This window comes from Crinia signifera, chromosome 1 (assembly GCF_055691185.1).
Source record: "Crinia signifera chromosome 1, ASM5569118v1, whole genome shotgun sequence".
Classification (NCBI taxonomy): domain Eukaryota; kingdom Metazoa; phylum Chordata; class Amphibia; order Anura; family Myobatrachidae; genus Crinia; species Crinia signifera.
Window position 1 is genome coordinate 362,921,670 of NC_139217.1, and position 21,399 is coordinate 362,943,068.

The window sequence follows — 21,399 nt, forward strand, 5'->3', positions numbered from 1 at the left end:
TCTACCATAGATCTTACTCTCCGCTTTGGACCATTTTCACTTGTTTTGTTAATATACATACACGGACATACATGTGTGTAGCATCTGCAGTTACTAGACAATAGCTAGGAATGAATATTAAACCAGGACCGTAAAAAGAGGTAAATTACTAAGTACACCACAAAATGCCTGCAAATCTCAAGGTTCTCTCCACTTTAAGGAACATCTGAAATCTAGAAGAATGCCTTCAAAGGACGAGTGATAGAAAAGTCTTTACACCTAACGTTAAGATCTTCATCCTCCTACTGCTCAGTTTATCCTCATTTAAAGCTCATAAGTACGGGAAAATGGAACAGTCAATTGTGTGTATATTTTAAATATATGGCCAAAAGCAATATGAGGGTGCAAATGTATAAGCTGAAAGACAAAGAGTGCCAGTTCTAAGCTGATGTACATTCAAGACAGACAAACAACAAGCATTTGCCCACCTGTACAGACAGCAATGTCCCCTACGGTACTTCACCTTTAACTAATCTTGTTCGGCAATGAAAACCTCACACTCCACTCATCTCCCACCTTGCTCCTCTGCCAATGCCATCTTACTCAGTAAAGCCAATCACTTTGGCAGAAATTCAGACTTGCCGGTGCAACAGGCCTGATGCTGGTTCTCACCAAATTAGAGAGAGGGATATTAAAGTAGCCACAGTAATTTATTGCTGTTAATTTACCCCTATATGGGTATAATCAGCTGTCTCTGACATCAGCAGTTATCCGGGTAGCACTAGAAGGAATGTGTGCGTGTACATGTGGTAGGGAATATAGATTGTAAGCTCCACTGGGGCAGGGACTGATGTGCATGCTCAAGTAGTCTTTGTAAAGCACTGCAGAATATGTGTGCATTATATAAATAATGTTTGAAGCATTTGAAAAAAAAACATCTGACAACCAACCTCAGCAATGGGCGCTGGTGTCGGTGGGCATGCTAGCATTTCAGCTCACTAGGTCATTTTGTGAGAAACCCAGGAGCAATTTCACACCACAAAAAAAAATTGAATAGCCCAATGTTAAAAGTCAGTCAAAAATCACGATAACACCTTTTCCATGGGTAATTCAATGTCCCGCATTACAGTAACAATATAAAATACTGTAGTAATTTGGTAACCTATAGGACACGACTTGGGTGTCACCCACTGAATAGGATTATAGTGGTTAAACATAATGCTCTCACGTGTGACACTAAAGCTGGACATACACCTTAATGACCTGCACATGACCTGATTGTATGCAGTTTGTAAGTGCGATCGAACAAATGATTATATGTGCTTTAAAAGCACATCCGATCTGCTTACGACCACAATAAAAGCCGAGAGATCATGCAGCATGTATTGATCTGAGGGCCGACCTCTCGACCTGCGGGACTGCGCATCGTACCAATATTCCTCCAAATGTGCGCATAACCCGTCGAGACTATGTTCGGGCCGGATATTGTTCAGGTATATGGCCAGCTTAAACTATAGTCATCCCACACCTACCCTAGAGGTTGAAGAAACATTTTACAATTGCTTTGTGTGATCGAGGAATACTCCTGATCAAACACCGCTATCTCTGCCTTATGCGTATTTTCCTAGATGAGCTGATCAGTGCCCTGGCTGGTTCTCCAGTAAGAACATATAATGGTAATTTGTGTTATGTGACATTATGTTGTGTTTTTTTGCATCAGTAGTTTCTAATATTTGGCTTTAAGAACTGCAATAAGTTTCATAATCTTATTTTGAAATTTGTCTTAATGTTGTATGCTTAGCCTAGGCAAATACTTTATCACACACGGAACTATTACGACTCTTCACAACCATTTCATATCTACCGCCATATATTGCATTGACACACTTCACGGTAATCCTCCCTCTACCAGGCACTCGCTAAGAAGTCCTGCTTTCCCAGCATCCCCAGTGTATGTATGCTATTGATTTAGAAGAGTTCACCGCTAGACCTATTCACCAACATTACTAATACTCCTCCATAGAGTAAATATAGTACAGGTTGCTTTTTTTTACCAACTGCATGATTAATGTATCTAGGATTACACGCTTCTTGTCAGTGCTTTATCATTTATTTTATACAACCTTTGCTTTGTAGAGAGTGGCTACTGACTAGTTGCTTTACAAACACCAGAGGTGTAAAAGATGCAGTATTTAAATTGTATGCAAAATAATGATACTTAGCTGGAACAGAATTGCAAAATGGAAAGCATATTTACATAAATATTTTTGAAGGACAGCAACACTTCTTCATATGTCCTAAATTTACATGTGACCAAGTTTAAATCAAAACTGGATACATTTTTTGGCCACTAAGGGAATCCTATAGATTTGATTTACTCAAGTCAGTAGTTACAAGTTAGATAGGTTGAACTCGATGGACGAACGTCTTTTTCAGCCTTAATTACTATGTATGTATTGTAATGTAGAAGCAGAAAACATAAAACGACTAAGCCACTTATATATCTACCCAAACTGTGTGTCTGGTGGAGTCAGTAGCTGTGTAACGGATGGCGATGAGGCTTACAAAAAGGAAAAGCTGATTTATCTGTTTTTTTGAGAGAAATAAAATTAAGTCATTTCACATTCAGGATTTTATGTAGTGTTTGTAGGAAATTATTTATTGCAGATTGTATATGCAGAAAACAAATATTATCTTGTTTGTTGGATCATATTAACTGCAGATTACACATTGTAAAAATGGTAAAAAACAAAGCATCTTTTGGGCCATCTGCCTGTCAGTAATTAAATGTAAACATTTAGCATCGGGGCTATAAGTCTACCTTAAAGCTAGTAAAGAAAAATAAATATAGAGAGCATAGATGCATTTTTAAGCTTAATATGTAATTGTGTAACCAAGTGAGGATTGCATGAATGTCTTACAGCATAAAGAAAACTGTACAAAACCATTATCTGTGAACAAGTTGTCATCGCTCGCCTTGCTTTGATACATACAGTACCACCTAAACAATTGAACCTTTTTTTTAGTTTGCCTTGCATGTATCGCTGGAATTTTCCCTGTACTGCTCTATAAACACTTCGTGGCACCATACAAAAGATAACGCTATTATGACCCAAAACCTAGTAGTTTAAAATATATAGGGGCCCATTTATCAAACTATATTTGCGGCCGCATCCCCGAAAACGCACGGTTTCGGGGTTTAGCCGCAAATATTAACTATCTCCTAAATGTATAAAAGGGGGACTGCAGCAGGGATCTCTGATCCCTGCTGCGATCCTCCCTGCAGCGCCGCCGGCCGCACCCCCCATAGGTTTCTATGGGGGAGGCAAAGCTGCCCGATGTATTAACATCGGGCAGCCCGGCATCGCAGCCCTGGGCTATCGCCATTCTGGGATGGCGATAGCCCATTGTAGCCTATGGCTACACTTCGCACTGCCCGAGCAGGGCAGTGCGGTCAGAGAGGTCAGCGGGGTCAGCGCATAACCGCGCATGCGCTGACCTCCCGGCTTCCGGGCTTCACAGGGAAGGGCTCCTGTCGGAGCCCTGTCCCTACGCCCTTAAAAATGATACATTGCCCCGATATGATCGCATTTTACAATGCGATCCTGGGCGGTAATATTCCGCCCAGATCGCATTGTAAAATGCGATCTTGATAAATGCGCCCCATATTCATATCTACACTAGGCAGTCGTTGGTTTACAAATCTTTTCACATGCTCTATTGCTACTGACGGCTAACCTTGACATTCCAGCTGTTAAACTACAAATCCCAGCATGCCCTGCTACAGGTTTACTATTTGGCCATGCTAAAACTGATGCAGGGCATGCTGGGATGTGTAGTTCAACAACAGCTGGAATATCAAGGTTAGCCATCACTGCTCTAAGTTATCCATCTACAGAAGTCTGAAGTGAAAAGTAAGCAAAATTAAATGTGGAGAGTTGTACCAGCAACTGGTGTAGAGATAGAAATTTAAAAAGCTCTAGCTAATCATGCCGCCACTTATCACTGTAGTCATTATAGCTTCTAAATATAAAAATATTTCATGTTCGACCTACACATTTTAATATTTATGGCTGCCACACTGAAGCAGAAGACCAGAGAAATAAACATTAAAAATTGACTTGTTTTGCCTCACACCTGTAGTGATTCAATTTAAATTAATGTGGTGAATGGTAACAAGATATTTAATAAGATTTTATACTGAATGCCATGTAAAATGAATTTTATTCCAGTTACCTTTTTACGTGCTGTACTATAGTCTGTGGTTCGGTAATATGGATAGTTGAAAAGTTCCACACATTCGGAAATAAATTCCAGGGACGCTTTGCTACTGAGCAATGCATTGCAGCTGGATACATTGGCACGCTCGGCAGGTGTTGCTGCACTAGAATCAGCATCAACTTACGCAGCACTATTTTTATACCTTTAATGGTCTTCTTTCCTATGCAGAGTGTTCTTGGAGCAAAACCTCTATATCTGGGCATAGCTAGAAACTATACTGGATTTTTAAACTGTACATTCTCATCCTTAAAAGGGGGAAAATGTTGTGGTACTTGTGTATTATCACGGCGCCAGTTAAGTAGTTTAAGTACTGTCCTATTCAGCATAGTGTCCCTTCAGCACGGAGGCGGCAGTCCCTCCAGCGTAGTGTATAGCGGAACAGACTGTGTGTACGGATCTTTACACAGTCAGCCAGAGGTGAAGCGACTGTGACTGCATCTGTATTTCTGAAGCTCCCTGTTAAAATTAATTTGAATGGCTGCTGAATCACTGACAATATTTAACCTGCCGCAGACGGAGCAGTCGTCGTCGGCTTTTTCAAGAGCACCACTTGCTGCCACACATGCAAATCTGTCTCAATGGCCACCCAATGCGTTTGAGCATAACGGAGTGTATGTGGCGCTGCCACATTAAAACATGCAGAAAGAAGGTCGGTCTCCATGCGGCACATTGGTTTGACAGCTGTCGCATCACGTTTCTGACCCTTTTGCGTTTTATTTTTTCGTGGGCAGAGGAGCTTACAAGCATTTCATTTTGTGAGTGACACCTGAAGTTATCAAACAAAACCACCATTTTGTATAACAATTTGATGCATGAGGCCTGCACCCTTGATTTGATGTCCCAGCCCCAACGCCGGATTGGCGGACCCGGAAAAATTGTAGAGGTGGACGAAAATCTATTTGTCCAGCGCAAGAATCATGTTGGACGCATCCTACCTCAGCAGGGGCTCTTTGGTGGCATATCCCCTGAGACAGGTGAATGTTTCATAAACACCAGTGGCCAGCTGTGATGCCAGCACCCTGATGTCTGTCATCCAGATGCATATTGAACCGGGTACCACCATATACTCAGACTGTTACCGCACGTACAACACACAACTTGAGCAGGTGGGATACCATCATGTGCGCGTCACTGCTACAATTTCGTGGACCCAGACACTGGGGTTCATACCCAAAATATTGTAAGGCTCTGGGGCTCATGCAAGTGGAGGAACAAGAGACAGAGGGGCTCTGCGTGCAAATACCTTGACTCCTACCTGCAGGAGTTTATATGGCGCAAAACCCTTGGTGCAGAAAACGCTTTCCTGCGCATTTTACACGCACTAACTCTGGTCCCAACGGTGACAAACCAGCCGACACAAATGTTGATGCAGCTGCGTCATCAGCTGCATCTGAAGGGAATGCAGTAAATGAAGAATGACTGCTTTTATAGTTTCTTGGACTTGCTATATGCTATTATTGAACATTGTTCATTGGTTTTCTTCTTTCCGCTTTATTGTTCAATAAAATTCAGTTGCCAGTTAACATGTCGTCATTACTGTTTCAGATGGATGATATACCAGGTGTGAATGTTTTCTTTAAACACCCCCATTATCCACGTCAGCCCGAAACGCGGCGAAGGAACGAGGAATACATGTGAAGTAATTTCCGTCCACTCGCCATGCTTCGGGCTTGTTTTACGCATTCCCTCGCTGGGCACACTACGCTCGCCACGCTTTATAAAATCAACTCCACGTAGATAGTGGGGGTATGAACAGGTCAGGAGGACGCTAATGCTTGCTCTCGCCACGCTTCGGGCTGATGTGGATAGTGGGGGGGTTTGAAATGGAGGCATTTGCCAGAGTTCGACATGAATCACTGGCAAATGCGTCCTTTTTTTGTGCACAAGACGCACGTGCGCAACACACCGTAACCCTGTCTGTTTTACTGAAGCGGAGATGGGCAGGGTGTGCGTCCACAGCCGCAGTGTGTCTGGGATGCTAGTGAGTATGAGAGGCTTGCGCGTTCAACTAACATGAAGTGCCTCTCTGCCGGTGTACGCCAGGATTGGGGATCTGGTGGTTTCATGCGCTGTATGTGAAGCGCGTCCTCCGATGCTGTTCTGGCGTCTGCCAGTGCATCGGACCCGGTGGATGCCGGTAGCTTTACTCGTTACTTTACACTACGCTGACTATGCTTGCTACACTGCCTTACTAGGACTACGCTGGCTGACACTGAATACGTAAACTACATTGCGCGCCGGCACCGTGATAATACTCAAGTACCAATGTTTTCATTTATCCCCTTTTCATTAGCTTACATATATAATTTTCCTTATACGGTATGCTTGCCTTTATTAATGAAAATGGTGACTGTAACAGCACCTATGGACAGACATGACTATAACAGTGTATCCAATAAGGGAAACAAAGAATTGTTACTAGTTAAAAAAAAAAAAAAATTAGGTCGACACGGGGAAGGTCGACAGGCAAAAGGTCGACATGGGGTCATTTGACTGTTTTATGAGTCGACATGCGCCGACAGGCGGTATTTCATGCCCTACCATCCACTAGGGCGTGGTGGGAGAATAAAATAGTGTGCCGAGCGTAGCGAGGCACCGCGCCCGAAGCATGGCGAGCGCAGCGAGCCATACGAGGGGTTGCGGTGCTATGTTGACTCTGTCGACGCTTGAAAAAAAAAATGAAGAAAAAAAAATCATGTCGACTTTGTCACTGTCGACCTAAATTCAAGTCGACCTAAATGCAGTCTGACGAATGATCCCACTCCATATACTGTATGGGATACATTTGAATTATTCAAAAAATCATGTACTAAACACAATTTGTATTCAAAGGAAGTTATACTGCAGTATAGTATCTATTTAATGCATATTTTACATGAGCATCTGTCTTAGAAAACAATATATAAATTAAATATTTTTCTTATAAAAAATAAAAAAAAATGTAACACCGATTGCCTGAATAACTTAAAGTGAATGGTTAACAGCTGCTGAAAACAGAGCCGGGCTTGACATAATATACATAGAAGATGTTTTGAAACCCAACAGGCAGGAATATTGGTTCCCTATAACTGCATGGTATTCTGTACAACCAGTTAACCCTTTGAGTGCCAAGTGAATTTGTTAAAATAGGTGTGAAAATTGGCAATCAATCATTTTATTCATCACAATGACTCGTAAGGTTTACCTTATATAGAAAACATTTATTTGAATTTATATAACAAATGTGAGCAGCGCTGGCATTTTTAGCAAAAAAAATTCACATCTCACAGAGATGTTGGTATTCAAACGGTTAAACATGGCTTTATATTGTGCACATGAACGATATCATACAGGGGAGAGCTGGACTGTGCTAATCTTTTTTTCCCTACCTAAAATCTGCATTGGATTTCTACATCTATTTCTGTCATAAAAAAAAAAAAGAGAGCAAAAGTTCAGGACTATCTAATTGAACTTTTAAGAGCACTCATTTTATCTGTCTATTTCTTACAATTGTAACATCTCATCTTGAAATATAATATGTACTAGAAGAAGGATGACAAATCTGGTTTATCTCGAGTACTATAAGCACATTCTTAGGGAAGGGAGAATAGTAAAGTAATAAAATATTTAACCTTTGAGATTTCTAGTGGTCTCCTTTCCTAGAAGAACTAGCAAAACTGCTTCATACTTTTTATTTTAATCTATAAAGACATAAGAGTATTTTGCATTTGGGGAACCAAATGCTCCTTTGAAAGGTATAATGAAATATTTAATACATTTCTCTAAAGATAGTTAAATAATTTTAAAATAAGACAAGTCTGTAATGGAACCCAACAAAACTAGCCAAAAGGTTTTTATATTACTTTTGTGCCTTAAATTCTTCTTAATGTGGTATAAAAACAAATCCCAACCAGTTATTCTATAATATTATAGGGCATTAGATCATGGAAGCAATAACACAATTACTGAAACAACATCTCCCTCCTGTGTCAGTGATGCACAGGGGAGTGGGGGGTTAGGTGATGGAGCAAGTGGCCAATGGAGAGATGAAGATGGAAAAGTGGGGAAAGACGGGGGAGTGGAGAGCAGAAAACTAGGGAAGAGGAGATAAGACCGTGTTCATGGGACAAAAATAAATGGATGCTAAAATACCAGCAGGAAGAACACCTATTACACAAAATAAACACCATGCACTTCAGATGTCCGTATGGCTTATTTAGTTATTATGGAATAAGAATTGTTTTGTCCTTTTAAATAAAAATCCTTTAAGCTAAGACTGGTTTGAGGTATAATTAGTTATTTGACATGAAAATAGTTAAATACGTGAATAAAAGTTTAAGTTTGGAGTAAATGAGCCACATACGCTCTTATCCGTTCCACATGTGAACACATTTGTTAGTTCACTTTATAAAAAAAACAACGTATTTTTTTCTGAAAGAACTTTAAAAAAAAAAAAAAAAAATTGACAAAAAGTAGTTGCCAATCATTGTTTATTCTATATTTAATAGAAAAATCACACTTTGCATTTTATTTTTGATTCAACAAAATAGTTTAAATATACTGTAACAAATGAAAAATTATATGGGCAAACATTATGGGACCCTTAACCTAAGATTTTGTTACATAATCTTTAAAAATAATCATTGCAATTTCCGTAGCTCTCCAGACTTCTGCCCCGGTCAGCAGGTAGTTTGCCCATATCATGTACTCAGCAGGTAGTTTGCCCCACTCTTCCTTCTAAACTGCTCCAGCTGTTTCAGATTTGATGGCCCCCCTCTCCAGACTTCATGTTTGAGCTCTTTTATAGAGGTTTCATATGATTGAGATGAGGGCTCATATAAAAGACACTTATATCCATTCCTGGGTGAGCTCAGCTGTGAGTTTTGGGTCATTATCCTGTTGGAGGACACATTACTTCAGTCAATGCTTTCTGCCATTGGACAGTAGGTTTTGCTCTAGAATACCTTGATCATAAAAGAGCCTCAATACATAAATCAAACCTCCTCCATACTTTGCAGTAGGTATGGTGTCTTTTTTTACATCTGTGAACCTAGAGCTGATGCTCTTGCACATGCCAGTTTTAACTGCCCAAAGGCCATTTTCCCAGAAACATTGTGGCTTGTACATTTAGCAAATTCCAGTCAGACTGTTTTGTCAAAAGTAGAGTCCTCATGTGCTTCCGTGGAACCCAGTTTCACTAACAAAACATTCTTTCCATCCTTTGGTGTAAGCTGTTTTTTTTTCTCTTGTGGCCATGTCCAGGAAGGTTGGCGGCTACCATTCCATGGACTTCAAGTTTTCATATTATCAGTGCAGAAGTTTAATCAGAAGTCAATTTTATTATATACAATGTGAGTTAATTCAGTAATTTCTTACATGTTACATATGCTGAAGGAAATGTATAGATGTGAGCTGCATATACATTTGCAACTGAAATGGAGACTTGTGGGTATAAACATTTTGAATACTGTACAGCCGAGACAAAGCAAGGACTACAGCGAAAAACCCAAACCTACTGTATTCCTTTATTCCAGTCTTCAGTTTTAGCCAAGCGTAAAACTTGTTTCACAAGAGATTTATCTGGCATTTAGTAGCCTCTTTAATTCGACAGTTGCGTTTAGCTTTGGTTCTGATATTGGAGGATTACACAGCAAAGAAATTCTTCTTGAAAATTCAGATAGACAAACAAAGAATACCAGCTGCACCGCTCATTCCCTGCTTCCTTCTTATATCCCACAAAAGGTCAGAGTCAGAGAGGCAGGGGACCCAGCATGAAGACGACCCTGTTCACTCAGGGTCACATCTTGCATATCAAAACAAGGAACAAGCTTGTACTCTCCCCAGGAAATACACAGAATGACAGTAGCTGAATGAAGGCTGCTTTTTAGAAGCAATGAATAGGGTGACATGCTGCATTTTCCATAAGACCATGCTATAGCATTAATTAAAATATGTCTTACCGGTAAGAGCTTATAGTTAATGTTAAGAAGCAAAGAGACTTTAGGTTAAACCCCCCCCCCCCCAAAACAATGCTTTTTGTATAAGTCATAATAGTGCACCATATGTATCGCTTTTCAGGCTTAAAGTCATTGTAGATTCCTACACCTTATTGGGGGCATACATACAGTATAATGGGCAAGCAGAGAAAGCAGGCTAATGATGAGCTGCATTATGCTCAGCAAGTACCAGGACAAACCAGCGGTGCTTGTACCCAACCCAAACTTTTATTAATGTATTACAGGAAATTTAGTAGCAGTGGAAAAGGTTAAAGCAGATCAGTAAGGTTTTTCAGGCATTTCTTGAATTTTTAACAACTGTATAGGGATCACAGTCAACAGATCACACAAGTGTTTTACATTTTGTATAAAATTTTATAAAATATAGCTTATCTGATTGCTTAAATATTTTATGCTTTAGAACAATAACATATTCCAACATCAAAACAATTCATATATTGACAATAAAACATAGGTCCGTCCGTTACGCACGGCCAGCCGCACACAGCCTGCTCGGCTATCAGACTCCACAGCTGCAGGGATCCAATCACCGTGTTCCAGCTGTGGAGACCCTGCACACATCACCAGGGAACTGCCACTCCTTCCAAACATGTGTCTTAATGGATCTGCTTAACGTGTTTCTCAGCCTATCGGCTGTATCTTCAGATTTGTGGCAGGCCATGCAGACTGTGCCTGGCTAGCCGTGAGTAACTGATGTGTGGACCTTTGTGTACCCGTCAGTGCTGCGAGGAGAGACAGGCTTCTATTTGAAGGACATCGATTATTGGCAACCACTTTGCATCAGTGCAGTATTAGGTGCACTGCAAAAATACAGCATGAAAATGCGTTAAGTTAAAAATATAAATCTATAAAAAGGTATTTCAAACTTTTGTGTTCATGGTACAGAAATATTCCAAGTATATATTTGGTACAGGATGACATTTACAGTGCCTACCACGTCGACACTGCTGCTAAGAGGCAACATGTGAACAGTCAACATACTCAGAATGTCATGTTCCCAATGCCAACCTATGAAATGTTGACTTGCGAAATTCCGACATTCTTAAAAGGCTTAAATTGGGGTGAAGCTGCTGGTTAGTAGGGTTAAGGGAAGGCACTTAGGGGGTTGATAGGGGAGATAATACTTACTGAAACCAATGTGCCACCAGAGATCTGCACCGGAAATGCTCCACATGTGATTGACCACCAGGATCCAGAAGACATCACTGGATGGCTTGTTAACATTCTACCATGCTGACAATTAGGCAGTGTCCACATGATGAAGGTTGATATGCTGCATATCTCCATCATAAATGTGGACCTTATATACCATTCCTTTGGCACCATAATGAGACCATGTAAGCAAAAGTTGACATTATTATTCTGATACACTGAACTGTATAATCCTATAGACCAGTATATCACAACTACGGCTTTGTTCTACAAATACTTGTTTACATGTACCAAGTATCTGTACAAGTCAGCCACACAGTCAGATTTCATTTGTAAACTCATAATTGGGACCTTAACCATCAACTGTATGTATAAAAATCTTCTTTTAACAACACAGTTTTCAGAGCGAGAAGTAGCTAGATACTATGAAAACCAAATTATGCAAATTTCATAAAAGTAATGTAGATGATAGCCGTAGGATTCTAAAAACAGTCAAATGCTTTTGGGGTTACATTTAGCCTGAGCCACACAGTTTTGTACACATTTAAATACCTTCATCTTTTATCAGGACGAGCTTTAAGTGCCAAGTACAATAATGACCCTATAAAAACAAATTACTGTAATTCGTCTCGCTTATTACACAGTGTGATCGTGAATCATTGCAATAGTAATGAGTACATTTAAGAGCTTTTCAAAGATGTATATTTATGTCCAGTCAAAATAAATAAATCCTCATAAAGATTACAAATGCAACATAAAAAAATTGTTAATTTTTCTTATGATGTCATACTGATTAAACCAAACATGTGAAATTCAAATGATCTATGATAAGGTAAAACACAACTGGCTCCTCTAATGCAATGAATGGAAAGATTATGTTAAAGTGTTCATAAGCTGCTTTATGAAAATATGGAATTATTAATCAATATGAATGAAAAAGTAGTTGACCCGCATAATTAATATATTTGATAAAGCTAAGGATATTCTGTATCAATTTACTTCTGCTACTCATTGTACAGCTGTTAAGACATTCTACTCACATTCTTACACAACACAATATGTTCATATGACTGTGTGTATGTGTATTTTTATTTCGCAGCTCTTCACTGAGTAAAAATTCACATCAGTCCCTGCCCCAGTGGTGCAATCTATATTCCCTACCACATGTACACGGTACAATTATTGTACGCAATTTGGACTAGATTGCATCGCAGTTGTTTTGCAACGCAATCTAGTACATACTTTTCGAGCTGTGCGATGGGATGTGCCCAGGAGAGCGCATCTCATCACACCCGGCAATTGTACCATGTATGTTCACCTTAAGAATCAGATACTGTACGCATATTATAAGTGAGGGGAAAGTAGAGTGTGAACCACGGAACCAGTTATAGCTGCTGTATATGGGAGTGTGTAAAGCTCTCTATTAAATATAGACAAAAAAGGAAAGGGTATACAGCGCTAGGGTTATTCTGAATGATGACCAAACACAAGTATGTCGAAAAAATACAAATACATTTATTTACATGACACAATATTAAAGAGAATTCTCTGTATGTGAAAAAATTGCGCAATGAATAAAAAAGAAGGGGAAGGTAAAAACAGTCAATGCATGCACATAGCTCCAGGGGGGAAGAAAAGGCAGTTCTTGGGGCCCAATTGTTAGGTATAATTACCACCAATGATGATAGAACGTCAGGGTCTCATATGGTGACCAAGGGGCGATTCCGGTCTATTTCCCAGCATGTGGATCCGTGTAACCTCAGATGGAATTGAAGCAGGATTGGTTGGTGGAATGATGGAGATCCCACCGCCGAAGGTCACTGCAATGGAGGTACGGGCCTGTGAAGCATGAAAGGATGAAGGCTGGTCCGGAATGTAATTCACCACAATGGAGACTGGTGCACGATGTAGTATAGGTTCTTGGTTGGAGCCAAACGATTGGTGAGGCTCTTGTATAGGCTCTTGGTTGGGGCCAAACAATGGGTGGGGCTCAATGCGTTTCGACGTGCTGACACGTCTTCATCAGGAGCTGTAATGACTGGTAATGTGGGGAGGTTGTATATAGACCTCCAGGGTCAATTGGGGGAGTGTTCACTTGGGTCACGTGACCACATTCTTGAAAGCAAATATACATATAAAAATGTACATCTAAATACATACAATAATCAGTTAAAAAACGATGCACAGGAGAATATCATATGGTTATAAATTCTCAGTTTAACCATAAAGAAATAGAGAAATGTTAATTGTTTCCAATTCATATTAATAAAGCTTTGGGTCATGTGACCGGGACAAGTCACGTGATCCAGAGGGTGTGTATGTCATAAACCTTATTTACTTATATAGAGCGATCAAGCCTACATTAAAGTGTAGAAAGGGTTCACAGTAGGTTGGGCTATTATAAGCACTCCTTAGGTATGAGTATTGTGTAGAGAGCAGGCTTTGGTGTTTGTTCCGCAGCCTCCGGTGTTTATTGCCGGGGGCGGAAGTGACGTTTTCGTGGAGGGCGGAAGTACGTCCAGAGCGTCCTAAGTGTGGTTGGCGGAAGAAGTGTGATACACTATGTATGTCACCAAGCGGCAATAGTAAGCAAAAATGACAAGTGGAGAGGGCGGAAGTGCCGCAGCGCCATTGATGTGACTGGCAGGAGATTATTATTAAATGTTCTATATACTCCATTGTGAGTTATTGTCAAATGGATTGGGACAGAATCGGGACTATTGTAGATAATTAATATGTTACAGAATAATGTATTATGCATTCAAATTGCTAGGGGTGATTTAACAAGACATATGACTGAGTATTATGAATAGCTATATTATATAGTACAAGAATGTGAAAAATAATAAATAAAACTATATATATATATATATATATATATATATAACAATTAAAGAGATATCCTGAGAAAACATTATTTACAGTCCATGTAGGATATGGAGATACTACATTACTACATAGAGGATGAAAAAGGCTCATCGATTGTATATAAGGTGGAACATTAAGCTGGAGCATATTATATACTATTGAAAGAGTGACAAAGATACTTATATAGCCTATACATAGACGGTTAGATGAAGTAGGGTCAGAGTCATTATTTATTATACTATCCATCGATGTTGCATGATCAGGGACAGACAGAGGGGAAAAGGTCTTACTTTTTTTTAATGATAATGCTATACTAGTCCTTGTACATATGGTAAAGCACATCCAAGTGTCACATACATGAGCAATAGAGGATTATGAGTACTAAGGATAGAAGTATAATTAACCGCAAAGTCTAACTATACTTATCGAAGAGTACCCAGAGAAAAATTTGTTCATTGTATGCACCGGTACTGATACGTTTATAGATATATATACAAAAAGAAAGAGTGCTGAATATACATATATTTATTTATCTATTGCAGGAGGTGAGAGTGATGGTCAAATGGAATATCCCTATACCCTACTTATAGTACACTGTTGAATTCTAGGGCCTCGTTCAGCCCTTCCGGGTACAGACTATTAAGTTTGAAAGTCCAGTAGACCTCCTTTCGGCATAGTGTCTTATAGCGGTCACCCCCTCTTGATGACTGGGGGATATGTTCAAGGCCTATTATGTGTAGGTCCTTGGGTCTTTGTTATGGGATTGTGAAAAATGTCTGGGGACACTATGACATAGGAGGCCCTTCATAATATTGCGGCGATGTTCCATAAAGCGCACTTTCAGGGGGTGGGTGGTGCGGCCTACATATTTCAAACCACAAGTACATGTCAAAAAGGTATATCACATAACTGGTGTCACAGTTAATGAAATTCCTAGTTGGGAGACTCTCGCTATCTGTAGTTACCTCTAGAGTTTTCCTACTCGTGTGGTTGCACATAGTGCATCTATTCTTTCCACATTTGTAGAAACCTTCTGGTCTGCATATTAGCCAGGGATCTGGTGTTGAATTCAAGGGGTTTCTCCTATCTCCACCTATCTCTTCTTCTTTTTCTTTTGTGGTCTTCAAAAAACTTGGGGCTAGAATGGTTTTGAGAGATTTTTTTCTTGTAGATTATGGATGGTCTATCTGGCAATATATCTTTGAGAACCCTATCATGCTTAAGGATGTTGTAATTTTTGTTAATTATTTGTTTTATCTGTAAATGTGCATTATTATATTTGCATATAAATGCCATCTCCCGGTTTTTGCCCGAGGGTGTCTTGGGGGCGCCGACGAGGAGGTCCTCTCTATTCATTTCTTGTACTGATCTAAGGGCGTCCTGTAAAAGGGGGTCTGGGTATCCTCTTTGTCTAAAGGAGGCTATGATTTCCATGGCTTGTTTATTGAAGATCTCTAAGGACAAGCAATTGCGACGGATGCGCATAATTTGTCCCTTAGGGATATTGGTCTTCCATGTTTCATGATGGGAGCTTTTAAAATGTAGATACGAATGAGTATCAACAGATTTCGTGTAGTTGGCAGTCGTTATCTAAGAATTCAAAATAGTAAGAGATATATCTAGGAAATCAATATGTGAAGGGTCAAAAAGTGAGGTGAAAGAGAGATTGAAAGAATTATCATTGAGTGAGGTGACGAAGTGCTGTGCTGAAGTATAGTCCCCATCCCAAATAATAAAAAGGTCATCAATGTAACGGCCATAGAAAACCAGGTTCGCGCCAAAGTCGCCGCCCCACACATGGGCGTCTGCAAACTCACCCATGTATAGGTTGGCATAACTCGACGCAAACCTAGTTCCCATGGCCGTCCCCATCACCTGAAGATAATGTGTATTGGAGAACAAAAATTAATTGTGAGCAAGAATAAATTTTAAGTGAATAGGACACATTTAAAGAAACCATAAGATGTCTGTTGGTATCAAACACACTTGCATTTTATTCTAATACAATAGGAATTAATAGATATGATTTGCTCTTTGCTGCTTTAACAGCCTCAACTCTTCTGGTTAGTCCAGAGACTACAATTTTGGTATATGGCTGTCACAAGATCAGAGAGGTCAGAAAGACTGTGAGCCTGATTGGATCGCTCAACATCAGTAGGTTCTATGGGTTTTCAGTGCTCTGTGCAGGCCAGTAAACTCTAAAAACATATTTTTTGGTTAATTTGGCAAGGCTGTTACTGCTCATAAACATTTGCACTTCAATAGAATAGCAACAGGGCAGAAAGGTAATTAGCTTGTTTAACCGAGTTCAGGTAAATTACTTAGATCTTTATAATGACTAGTGGTCGCCACACACATGCAATAAAGCTCTTTCTCCAATAAAATCTAAGTAGTGCTGATACTTATTAGTAACTGTTACTCATATGTCAGTAGTGGTCACTGGTTTTGCAGGGTGCCACGCCCTGCCCTTTAAATTGCTTCACTGTGCACCCTTCCACTACACTGAGAAGCTGTTTAAGTCCAGTCCTCTGCTGAGAGCGGCAGGGACAGGATGCGGCTGGAAGAGCAACCCTAATGTGTAATGAACATTAAGGGGGGTATTCAATCTGGGCCACTATTTACTAAGGGGGAAATAGCGGGTAACGCCTATTCAATGCTGTCTTTCGACAGCATTGAAGAGGCAGATCGACAGAATGGGTCCGACTTTAAAAGCAGTCGGGCCTGGTTTTTCGATTTCGGATGTGAATTGTCGCGATTGAATATCTACAATCCACGGCCGTTTACGCACACACGCCCCCTTTTCTCCGATCAAAAAGTGGGACATTGAATCGCACCTGGCGATCTGCGGTCGAACACTAAAAGTGTGAGGCATAATGTGTAATGGGCATTACGGTTTGTGGCATAATGTGTAATGGGCATTACAGTCTGTGGCATAATGTGTAATGGGCATTACAGTCTGTGGCATAATGTGTAATGGGCATTACAGTCTGTGGCATAATGTGTAATGGGCATACTCAAGGTGTGTGGCATGTTTCTAAATGTGCCCTGATTGGTGGTCTGCACTTTGCCAAACACTGTCAGTTTGCTATGATTTTGGAAAGCCAGAAGAAGCAGTGCTATATGCTTTTCTAAAGATTGTGCATCTTCGATGCACCCATATCTAACCTATTCTTACTATTTGATTGATTTTTATTGCACCTTTCCTGGTGCTCAATTGACAAGACTGTCCAGGGCTTGAACTTTTTACTATAGTGGTGATGCACAATTGTATCCCAAAGCTGTAAGTGAGAAGCAAGTACAGGAGACCTTCCCACTAATGGGGAAATGTGTGCAGCAGCTAAGAGCATTGTGACCCCTACTCAGGGCTTGCAACAGAAATCTTGGGGCCCTGTACAATTATATTTCTGGGGCCCCCACCTAATCCCAAATCCACACAACCCTCTCCTGTACGAGCCTCATTTAACCTTTTGCTGCTCCAGATCCTGCTTTCAGGTGCAGACTTCTCTCGTTCTCAGTCCTGTTTGCCTGGCTCCTTGCTGCTGCTTTCTGCTGGCCTGTCACTTTCACAAAAGAATGCCGAGCACTACAAGCAGGCACGGAACATACAACCCGCGCATGTGCTATAAAGTACAGGAGCCAGAGACTGAGGATACAGTGCCAGCGGTGGGGGTATGGCTGTGCACCTGCGGCCACAGGCCATGTACACACAGAGTAGATGGCTCTGAGCACAGAATGGCAGGGCGCACACACAGTAGACAGCAGTGGGCCACAGTGTCAGTCAGACTCAGCCACACACAGATGGTGCACAGTAGACGGCCTGGCCTCGAGGGTCACTGACAGGCCAGCGGCCTTGTTGGGGTATGGAAGCTCTGGGGCCCTTGAGATTGCTTGGGCCCGTCACACTTGTCCCCCTTGTCGCCTGCCCTGCCCCTACTGAGCATACAACACAACGCTGGAGGGAAAATGCAACCTAAAAATTTTGATTTTTCCTTTATTTTTTTTTCAGTTGTGAAAAGCTGTAATGTGTGACCATTTTCAAGTGATTAGAGAGCCATATATGTGACCCAAAATCTAGCAGGTTTTTCATAACTGGGCTAAGATGCTCTTTCCAATAACCATATAATTCACGACACTATTTGCTACTTTGTGTTAGGTTAACCACACGGCTAAAGAATGCATTACTCTCCAAGACACAACACACTGAACAATTTATGTCCATATTTAATTAAAATTCACAAGAGAAGCCCGCAAGCCAGTCTGACAAGCCTGAATTATCAATGGATAAATACGAGCCTTGTTACCAGACTGTTTCTAAAAATGACAACTGAACACTGAATTGTCAGTCATAACAATGACATCCTTACAATGTTTGCAACATGTTCTTGAAGAAATGGTCTGAAATAATTTTTAGAGAAAAAGAAGGACTACAGAATTAATCAGCAGGCTAGATCTACCTGCACATTTACGTAGCTCACAAGGTTCAGATGTATAGTCTTTAGCAGTATATAGTTAGAAGTACAGAGAAACGCTAGGAATCTGACCACCACTCAAGTGCTGAAGGAAAGAAGAGCATACAGTACATTGTACAAAAACAAAGCTCTTGCAGACAGTGTGCGAAATGGAACATTGACTCTGAAGCTGTGGAAAGCACAGCAAGATCTGTTGTTTTTTTTTTGCTGCAAATTCTGCTTTATTTAATTCCAAAAGAGTAAAATAAACATTGTACATTTAAAGTCATGTTATACATTACTAGGTGTACGACTGATAAACAAAGGAGGCAACGTATTAACAACAATGTTACGAGTATAAGAATAAACGGATCTATAAAAAAACTTGCGTACATGTCAAATCTGTTACATGAATAGACATGACTCGGTTACCTTATTTTTACACTATGGGAAGGTAAAGGAGAAGAAAAAGAAAGGAAAGCGTGGGGGGGGGGGGGGGGGTAGTGAGATGGAGGAAACAAAGTTTTTGAAAAAGGAAAGAAAGGAGGGTCTGCCGCCGTTACGCTCTATGAGACTGTGTTGGGGGAAAGCAACATTTGTTTTTTGTATTCCGGAGTCTCCTTGAACTGAAGCCAAATGAACCAAGTGGTATTAAATTGGGATGAAGTTTGTTTTGAGAAAGAGGTTCGATCTTCCATTAACATGTAAAGGTCACTTCTCTGAAACCACTTTGAGATAGGGGGTTGCACATTACATCTCCAGAAACATTGAATAGTAGCTCTAGCGCCATTTAGGAGATGTCATAGTAGAGACATTTTATATTGAGAAATAGGAAGGTCCATTATGTTAAGCAGCCACAATTCAGGAATCTCTGGTTTGGGCAAACCTGTAATTTTTTTTAGTGAAGAAATGAACTTGCTTCCAGAAAGCAATTATTAGGGGACAGAGCCACCATATATGCAGGGGAGAACATGAGGATTGTCCGCATCTCCAAAATTGCGATGATACATTAGGAAACATTATGTGGACACGGTCTGGGCATCTGTACCATCTTGAAATAATCTTATATTGTGCTTCAAAGACTTGTAGGGAGGGAGAACAAGATTAAGTATATTGAAAAATACGAGACCACTGTTCAAGGGTTAGTTCTCTGTTTAATTCTTTATGCCAAGCTGATACAAATGGTAGAGGTTGTAGAGTGGAAGTGGCGAGACACTGTTTATATAGTAATGAAATTAAATGTCGTGGTAAGGAGTCAGATAAGCGAAGTGATTCAAATCTGGTTGGAGTCTACCAATTAGTGCGTAGAGGTAGTTTGGCTATATAGGGGGAAATTTACTAAAGGAAATTTGTAAAAAAAATAGGTGTATTTGTATCCAGAAATACACTTATTTTTGACATTTACTATCCCGAAAATACGGCAATTTGTAGTCGTATTGATGTGCTATCAATACGAATTGCCATATTTTCGGGATAGTAAATGTCAAAAATAAGTGTATTTCTGGATACAAATACACCTATTTTTTATAAATTTCCTTTAGTAAATTTCCCCCATAATGTCTTAAGTAAATTTAGTAAATTTCCCCCATAAGCCGAAAATGAACTAGAAGGTAGTGGATTCCATCCTGACCAATTAAGTGGCCGAATCTCGAGATCCCAGCTTTAGACCACACAGATATAGGGGATAAAGAGATGATTTGGGGGCAAATCAGGGTTTAGTAATAGGGGTGTCAGCAAAGAGGGGGATGGGCTGAAAGATTCCAGTTATTTGAATTTTTTCCATGTTTTAAGGGTAGTATCAAGAGGTGGGTGTTTTTTTGCGGTATGATTTAAAGCAGGCATGTCCAACGTTGGCCCTCCAGATGTTTTGAAACTACACATCCCAGCATGCTTTGCAATAGTTTTAGCATTCTCTAATAGCAAAACTGTGGCAAAGCATGCTGGGATGTTTAGTTTCACAACATCTGGAGGGCCAACGTTGGACATGCCTGATTTAAAGCCATGGGATAATATGTGAGGGTATGTGCGTAACTGCCTCTAAGATTAATGGCCACTGTTTTGTCGTGGGGTTTCTAGACATTTCCAGTATTCTAGTAAGGTGTACTGCATGATAATAGCTAATAAAATGAGGCAGCTGGAGGCCACCTTCTGCGCGAGTGCGTGTTAGATTCATTTGGGGTAAAAAAGGGCATCACCTCCCCCAATATACACTACGAACTGTCGACTCTAGTGTTTTAAAGAAAGTAGAGAGGATTGATATCGGTAGTGCTTGAAGTAAGTATAACACTTTGGGGAGGATAGACATTTTAATAGTATTAATCCTGCCCAACCAAGTAAGAGAGTTTAGACCATTTTTCGAGATCTATTTTAATTTTATGCATCAGAGGGATAAAATTTGAGCGATATAAAATCGGAGCTTTCTTTAGTTAGCAATACTCCCAGGTACTTGAGCTAAGCAGGATGCCAAGTAAACGAGAACTAATCCCTCAGTCACTCAATCACCTGATAGGGGGTAGAAAAGTTTGACTGATTTTGTAAAATTCATTTAAAATTTGGAGAGTTCGTTACATCTGTGGAATTCTTGCATAATAGCAGGTAAAAAGGTAACAGGGCCTGTAATCGTTGCAAGAAGATCATCCGCGTATAGTGCTAATTTATAGTCATGATTTTTGATT

The 21,399-nt window shown here is 40.2% G+C and overlaps 1 protein-coding gene across 6 annotated transcripts in view; it reads right to left on the reverse strand.

Annotated features, from left to right (window-relative positions):
* Positions 1-21,399, reverse strand: part of SFSWAP (splicing factor SWAP) — a 127,043-nt gene that overhangs the window by 6,444 nt on the left and 99,200 nt on the right. The window lies entirely within an intron of this gene.